Consider the following 7,219-nt stretch of genomic DNA (forward strand, 5'->3'; position numbering starts at 1 on the left):
TTCTGAATCAAACACCAGAAAATAACTATAGATGATATCAAAGAAATTATAAATAAGGAGTTAGTTTTACATAGACCAACTAAAAGGAAAGAGAACATAAAAATTCTTAACATTGGTAACAAAAGAGATAACATTGCTACTCATCACACAGACATTTCATAGACCATAAAGAATGTTGTAATTAACACAGTTGCATGAGCATGAACATAACTTGAGTGAAAGCCACCAATTTCAGGAAACGATTTATAAACACTGACACAAGAGCATAATATAAATAAAGGAATATGTATTAAGTCAATTTTAAAATAAAGAATAACTTTGTAAGAGAAAATAAAATCTCATAGGCTCCCGCTGCTTTATTTTTATAACATTTGATGAATAATTTACAATGTCTTCCAAAACATAGAAGCAGAAGTGATAATACTTCATCCTGTGAGGTCAATATTGTCATAATATAATATCAAACAACAAAGAAAGCATATAAATAAACATAATATAAATATAATATAGAAACAACAAAGAAAGCATATAAATAAACATCTCCTATGAGTACAGATTTTAAAATCCTGATCAGATGAGAGCAAATAATGTATTCATATAAAAGGAATTATATACCACAACCAAATAGTAATTATTGCAGGTGTAGAACGCTTAAAAAAATCAATTAATGTAACCCATTTCTCCAATAAGGTAAAGAACCAAAATTTTAAGACCATGTCAATAATTCATAGAAGGCATTAGTCTAGAAATAGCCAGCTAGGAGACTGGAGAGATGGCTCAGCAGTTAAGAGCACCGGCTGCTTTTACAGAGGTCCTGGTTCCATTCCCAGCACCCACATGGTAGTTAACAACTGGCTGTAACTCCAGTTCCAGAGGATTCACTGCCCTCTTCTGGCCTTGTTGATATTACACACACAGTGCATTTTTATACATGGAGGCAATACACTTATACACATAAAACAAATTAAAAATAAAAGTATGTTTTAAAACACAGATAACTGGCTAGAAGCACTGATATTGATAAGCAGCAAATAAAATTCTGTTCATTGATTATATTATTGTATATGTAAAAAGTGCCAAAGAACTAACAAAACATCCTAGAGATGAAAGAATTTTGGGTTCTGAGATGCAGCTCAGTGGTACAGTGTTTGACTAACAAGTCTCAGTCAAGCTTCCATCTACAGCACTGTCAAAAAAAAAGTTGTAAGAAATGTAAATGAAATGTACTGTCTTTCTTTTGACTTTTACAGTGTAAAATAAGAGTCTTCATGAGTTAACTGCAGTCTGCATTTTCTTTATTACCACTTTGATCTTCCCAGTAGGGGCCTGTTGAACTGTCAGAGGCTGTGAATCCTGGACTCATAGGCTAACATTTGTGTAAGGTTAAGGTGTGTATTCAAAGTTGTACCCTGCTCTCAATAGCTACCTTTTGCTTATTACCTGTACTTCCCCCCCCAATGTGTAGAAATATGAAGGTAAGAGATTAAGTCCTCTCTGTCATTTTAAAACTATGTACTTATTTTTCTTTTTAGTACCCTTACCTTACTTACTTAAGGTTGTTTGTTTCCTAACCTGTCAATTGTAACTTGTAGCATTATAGTTTTCTTTCTCATCCACAACACCACCATCTTAGCACTCTGCTCACTAAGTTAACAGGCTCCTGTCCTTGGCTTAACTAAGAGTTAATAGAGTTCTTTGGACTTTGTTGATGTAGAGGCTTGAGGAGGGGGCAGTCTGCTTCCAGAATGCTGGGAAGACCAGAAATATGACCTTGGGATGCTGGGCAGGTGTAATCCTCCCCCCATTTTTATCTTTCTGCATATATCAGAGGTGGTCTGTGACTAGGCCTGTCTCCACAGCCTTGGGTGCACTGTGCTTGTTTTCTCACTGTTATGATGGGAAAATTCCTATGTATTTTGCATTGCTTGAGCACTTATCATATTTATCATATTTAAACTCTGTGTAAGCATCAAAGCTCTCAAGAGGACAGCGAAAGCTCTCCAGTGGACAAATGCCAAGGTCTACTGGTCTAATCTCAGTTTTTTGGCATCAGTCAAGCAGGGGGGCTACCCAGTAGCAGGTGGGCTACAATCACCCTTTCTTTTATGACTCTGGCTATGTGCTGAAATCCCACATCCCTAAATTTAAAAAAATTTATTTTCTTAATTTTATGTGTATAAGTGTTATGTCGGCATGTGTGTAAGTGCAGCCATGTCTTGCAATGCCCCCGGAGGTCAGAAGAGGGTGTCAGATTCTCTGAAACTAGTTTCATGGTTGTTAGTCATCATGAGGGTGCTGGGATTCGAACCCAGGTCTTCTACAAGAATAGCCAGTGCTCTTAACTGCTGAGCCATCTCTCCAGCCTCCCACATCCCTAAGTTTTAAAGATTCTTATTAGAATGCTGTTAGAATTGGGAGAGTAGGAAAGAGTAGAGTCCAGAAAGTGAACAGTACTACACCTTCAACAGATCAAGACTGTTTATTCAGCACAGTGAGGGACAGCAGGCTTCCTGAGGGATGGTGGTCACTGCACCAGGGAGGGGGAGTGTTGGAGATTATATGGGGGCTAGGGAATGAGGAAGTGGGTACAGCTGAAGGGTGCAGGTCAGGGTGCTCTTGAGAAATTTGTGGTTTCTTTTCCTGAGCTATTGCTCAGGCAGGACAGCCTATCTTGGGCAAGATTTTCTCAATAAACAGTTCCCGCTGGGTTCTGGGAGTCACAAGCTAATGGTTTTCTGTAGTCAGGGCTATCAAATGCCCCCTCCCCTTTTAAATTAGCTAAAAGAGTTTAGATTTTGCCACTAAACCTCAACTAATGAGGGACAGTCAAGCTTTCTGTGGCTTGGTTAAGTATGAAAGGAAGAGGCCATCTTAACAACTGTGCTTGTTGGATTCAGTGCAGCTTGACTATCAAAATCTAACTTGGTGAACCAGCGAAATTTTTTGCGGTTTCTTACAGAGTGACGGGTTACTTGCAGGGGCAGAAATGGCTCACAGACAGCATCAGCCCATCCCAGCATGGGTGACAGCTCATGAAAGCTAGAAACCTGGAGTGCAGTGCACAACCTGCAGGCAGATCATCAGATTGGAGAGTGTCCTTTCCAGGTAATTCAGTTGGTCTTAGTCTCTTGCAGGCAGCTCAGCTGGCTTCAGTTTTGTCTAGGCAGCTCAGCGGGTCTCTGCTTGTTCTTGGCAGTTTGGCTAGCCTGAGCCCCTTCTAGACAGCTCAACTTGTCTTTTCTTTCTCCAGGTAGATTGGCTGATCTGAGAGCATCTCTCAGCAGTTCTCAGGGCTAGGAGGGACCTAGTGAAGCTAGTCAATTTCAAAGACTTCCTGAAGCTATTGCTTTGTTTACTTCCTGAGCTTAAGGGGTTTCTCTGAAGGATGGACTGTTTTCCCAGAACAGTTGTTTACCTTTCTAAATTTAGATCATCCAGTTTTTATACTTCCTTTCAGACATTCTGTTGTTTATCTTTCTAAATTTAGAACATCTTATTGTTTAGGCAACTTACCTCCTTCTGATATCCTGTTGTTTACTCAGTGTCCCTCAAGATGAAAGTTTTTATCTCAGAGGAAATTGCTACACAGCACTTGCCAATGCTTTGGGTTATGTGGTCATTTTTTTTTGAGTTTATTTATTATTTATTTATTATTTATTTATTTATTTTATGTGGTCATTTTTTGTGACCCTAGATCCCTCTCTAAGAAAGTGTGGAGGAGAATGTATACAGCAATGTTGTAAAACTCAACCTTATTACACTAAAATCCATCATTATGGCATATATCAATTATGAACAATTAGATTTTAAAATTAAAGCCACAACATATACAGCAAAAAGACCAAGAAAGAGGAGGGCAGAAAAAGAGATTTTCACATACTAGGAAAACTGCATATGAAAAGCTCAAACCAGAGATAAGGAAAGCAAGGTATTAATAAAATCATATAGTCATGTTGTTTAAAAATAGAGTTGGGATTGGAGAAATGGCTCAGTGGTTAAGAGCACTAGCTGCTCTTGCAAATCTTAACACCCACTTAGCAGCTAACAATCTATAACTCCAGTTCCAAGGTATCTGATGCCCTCTTCTGCCCTTTGCAGGCATTGCACAGCATGGGTGCACTTACATACATGAAGGCATACACTCATACACATACAGTAAAAATAAATGAAAAAGTTTAATAAAAATAAAATGAAACAGACAGGGTTAAATAAATTAGATCATTCTAAGTAACAGCTTATACAATAAATACATATACAAGTAAAAAAAATGACATGAGTCTGGCGTGGTGATGCACACTTTTAATCCCAGCACTCGGGAGGCAGAGGCAGGCAGATCTCTGTGAGCTCAAGGACAGCCTGGTCTACATAGTGAGTTCCAGGCCAGCTGGGGCTACAGGAAGACACTGTCTCAAAAAAAGACCGGAGAAAAATAGGATGACATGAAAAATTAACATACTACCAAGTTTTCTTTTTATATTTAATGTTATACATCACCAGCATATGCAGCATTTACTTTATTATTCTATTAAAATTTAACTATGCACTTGAGTACAAAATCCAAAAATAGCACTGGCAAATTAATTAAGAAACAAATCTGAAGCAAGCCAAGTCACATAGGAAGTTAAATGAGTGGACACACTCCAGAAATATAACCTTACCTCTCTTGCCATATTCACAACAAACTGTGTAAAAACACACATATTAAAAAAAAAAACTTTCACCTGCTAGACAACTCAGTAAAGAACTTGCCTTGCAAGCCTGACTGTATGAATTCCATCCACTGAACCCACCTAAAAATTTGGTCTCCATGGTGCTTCCTTAAACTATCATGGGAAGGCAGAGACAGGAGGATCCCTGGGTCGCAATGGTCAGCCAGCCGCCTTTTTAGGTAGTTGCAAGCAAATGAACTCTATGCGACTACATAGAGTTAAGGGCTCAGTCCTCTCACAGGCAACTCTCATATCAGATGCCAGTTGAAAGACCTGTAAGTACCCCCATTTCTGTGAAACTTGGCTACAATGTGAAGTTATCCTAATCTCGCTCTACTGCCTGTTTGCTAGTGTGGTAATGTGACTCCCCGGATGTGGGAAAATCATCAATTTAAGATAAATGATGCAATCCAGAAAAGGCCATATGCAAGAGCCATAGGTCCAGCTATGAGGGAAGGGGAGTGTGGATCCTCAGTGTGCTGTCTGAAATGCTAGAACTCCGAGTGCATGTGTAAGTTTATAGTGGGAAACTTCACTCTTGGAGTTGCTTAACCAAGAGTGGAACTGATCTTCTGAGATGTTCTGATGTCTCTCAGAGCTGTTCTCTCAGAACTGAACTCTATTCTGTTGTCCTGTCCTGTCCTAATTTGTTCCATCCTATCCTGTTCTGTTCTGTTCTACTCTGCTACTCCCTAACAAAGGGCTCCCTTCTTATGTATTGAACAATTTGTGATAACAGTATTTCAAAGGTTGTTTTTAAAACCCTAACTCAGAACACAACAAAGCCACAGACAGATGCCATCAACCTATGCCCACATGTTGCTTGCGATATCTGTTGGGGAGATATTGCTCGTAATTGTTGTTTTCAAAATCATCAGTGTCACATCTAATGTTCTGAGTCGGAACATAACACCACAAATAGGGAACATGGTATAATATTAAAGCCGTGCATTCAGCTTAGCTTGTAAGAATTAGTTATAGCAGGATTCCAAACTTCTTAGGAGTGCATAGTTCTAAATGTTCTCAAATCATATGAATAGTTTTGGCCTATGGAGATGGTTCAGTGGTTAAGAATACTGACTACTCTTGCAGAGGACCTGCATTCAGTTCTCAGCACCAACACAGTGGCTAACAACGCTCCATAACTCCAGTTCCAGGGGATCTGATGCCCTCTTTTGGCCTCTGTGGGCATTGCATGACACAGGTATACTTACATAAAAACACACACACATAAAAAAATAAGCTAAAAAACCCCCTAAAACAACAACAACAAAAGATTAATTTGGTTTACAAGGTAATGTGAAATTTCAATTTGTAAAGTCTTTTTTTTTTTTGCAGAGTCTCTCCTAGAAAAGTCATTCTCACACGTGTTCAGCAACCCAGAATTCTTCCATACCTCATCAATAATCATTTTCATGTTCATTTATGGTGTGTTCCCATTTTTGATTAGTTGGTTGGCCCTTGATGACTGACTCAATCGCTTATCCTTCCTCCCTTCCCAAGGTCTAGGGGCATGACTTCATATTATAATACATTTTGTAATTGAAAATAAAAATAATATGCCGGAAGGCTCCGGCGCCACCCTAGCCTCTCACCCCCTGCCCTGGCATGCGCAGCCTCTTCGCCGCGCCGGGGCTCGGGAGAGCCTCCGCCTGAGCCCCGGGCCTTCCGACCCCGCGTCGCCCAGGGGAGGCTGACCACGGAGCGTGCGAGCCACCCGGTCACAGCGTTCTTCCTTCCCCAGATCAAAGACACATCCCAGCCCCGGAAGATGGGGAACTGCCTCAAATCCCAATCCTCGGATGACATCTCCCGGCTTCTCGAGTCTCAGTCCGACCCGGCTAGCTTTGGCGAGGGGCCAGAGCCAGATCAGGAGCCGCAGCCATATCAGGAACAAGTTCCAGTTACTAAAGTCTATCATCCAACGCCTAGCCAGACCCCGCTAGCAACTCAGCTGACTGAAGAGGAACAAATTAGAATAGCCCAAAGAATAGGCCGTAGACAGCATCTACCGAAAGGAGTTTATGACCCTGGAAGAGATGGATCAGAAAAAAAGTTTCAGGAGTGTGTGATCTGTATGATGGACTTTGTTTATGGGGACCCAATTCCATTTCTGCCATGCATGCACATCTATCACCTGGATTGCATAGATGACTGGTTGATGAGATCCTTCACGTGCCCCTCCTGCATGGAGCCAGTTGATGGGCACTGCTTTCATCCTATGAGACTCACTGAGCCAGGGTCTCTTGTCTGACTTCAAGTGAACCATTTTTGGTGGTTTTGATCTTTTGTCACTGAGCCCAAAGAGCCAGGGATTAGAAATTAGATCATGCATAAAAGTTTCCTAAAAATTCCTGGATGGCTGCAGATATTGAGGAAAGTATGTGCTATTTTAGAAACCTAGTGGGGAAAGTAGGCTGGTATTTTTATGTAAAGCCTTGACCCAGTGTTTAAAAACATAATTGTATTTAGATCTTGTTACTGCTCCAGTACATAGGAATTGTGTAGTG

At 40.4% G+C, this 7,219-nt stretch overlaps 1 pseudogene; it reads left to right on the top strand.

Moving 5' to 3' along the window:
- Positions 1-6,459: 6,459 nt before the first annotated feature.
- On the top strand, positions 6,460-6,944 carry LOC103736531 (annotated as a pseudogene).
- Positions 6,945-7,219: the final 275 nt, after the last annotated feature.

Source organism: Nannospalax galili, unplaced genomic scaffold (assembly GCF_000622305.1).
Source record: "Nannospalax galili isolate Female #2095 unplaced genomic scaffold, S.galili_v1.0 scaffold391, whole genome shotgun sequence".
Classification (NCBI taxonomy): Eukaryota; Metazoa; Chordata; class Mammalia; order Rodentia; family Spalacidae; genus Nannospalax; species Nannospalax galili.